Genomic DNA, 1,206 nt, shown 5'->3' on the forward strand with positions numbered 1-1,206 from the left:
CGAGCGGGGGGGGTCCTGGCTGTTTTCTGCCTCTCCCCCAAAGGCCGGATCGGGAGATGCCTTTGTCCCTCTGGGTCGTGCCCTTGCAGCGCTGGATGTGTCCCAGCTGCCCTGCCGGGACGGCGAGCGCGGCAGAAGCGCACCCGAGCCATGGCAGGGGCTCGCTTGCAGGTTTTTTAAGGGAAAAAGGGAACGAAATAGGAATACACTTAATTCCTGGAGGCAGGAGTAGAACCACAATCTGGTAATTGTCCTTTCGGAGAGCCCAGGCTGGCTTTAAGGGGAAGCTGCTCGCGTTTCGGCGCGCGTTCCCCGGCTCCGAGCGGATGTTGGCAGCGCAGCGCCCGTGCGTCTGAAAGCAACGCCCGCACCGTGCTGAGCCCTCCCTGCGCGGCGCGCAGAACAGGACTTATTTGGAGAGGGGCTCGGTGCTCCCGCGGCGCAGTGGGCTTTTTTCATTCCCACAGACCTGTGCTACGATCTCCTCCGACGAGCAAATCCCCGGAGCTAAATCCCAGGATGCGGCTCAGCTGCCCTGAGCGGGTCCTGCGGCCGCCCCGCGATCCACCCGAGGTGGGACCGGCCCTTCCCGGGCATTCACCAAATTTTGCCTTTAAAGGCAAACAGCGAGCATCTGTCTCGGGTGCTTGCGAGGAGTCTTGTTACTGCCTGGGATTGTTCTCGCTCTCGGAGCTGCCGCTTCGGGGCGGAACATGTCAGTGTTTACCTTGGCAGGGGAGCAAAGCGCAGGCTGGGGATGCTCTCCAGCTTTGGCACGCTTGCTAATTGCCTCAAAGAGTCCTTAACCCCCACCAGAAATATTTGCTTTTTAGGGGTTTGGGGTTGGTTTTTTTGTTTTTTTTTTGGGAGGGGGTGTCGATTTGGCTTGGAGTTGGCAGTGATTTACTGCCTGCCCTGGTGCTGCCCCGAGGAGCTGCAGCCCCCTCAGGGGGTCCAACCAGCCGGACCGGCGCTCCCCGCTGACTTTGATGCCAATTTGCCAATTCCCCATGCACACGGAGCTCAGGCCGCCCGCTCTTTGGGGGTGAATTAAGTGACCGAAGTCCTACCGCAGCCTTAGCGGAGGCTGGGTTCGACCCCGGCGCGAGGAGGGCGCCGCGATAACGCCGTGGGAGAGAGCAAGGGCCTTTCGCCGCGCAGCCGAGCGCCGCCATGGGTGGCACGTGCTGGCTGGCGCCGCTCCGC

Source organism: Egretta garzetta, unplaced genomic scaffold, assembly GCF_000687185.1.
Source record: "Egretta garzetta isolate BGI_Z169 unplaced genomic scaffold, ASM68718v1 scaffold330, whole genome shotgun sequence".
NCBI lineage: Eukaryota > Metazoa > Chordata > Aves > Pelecaniformes > Ardeidae > Egretta > Egretta garzetta.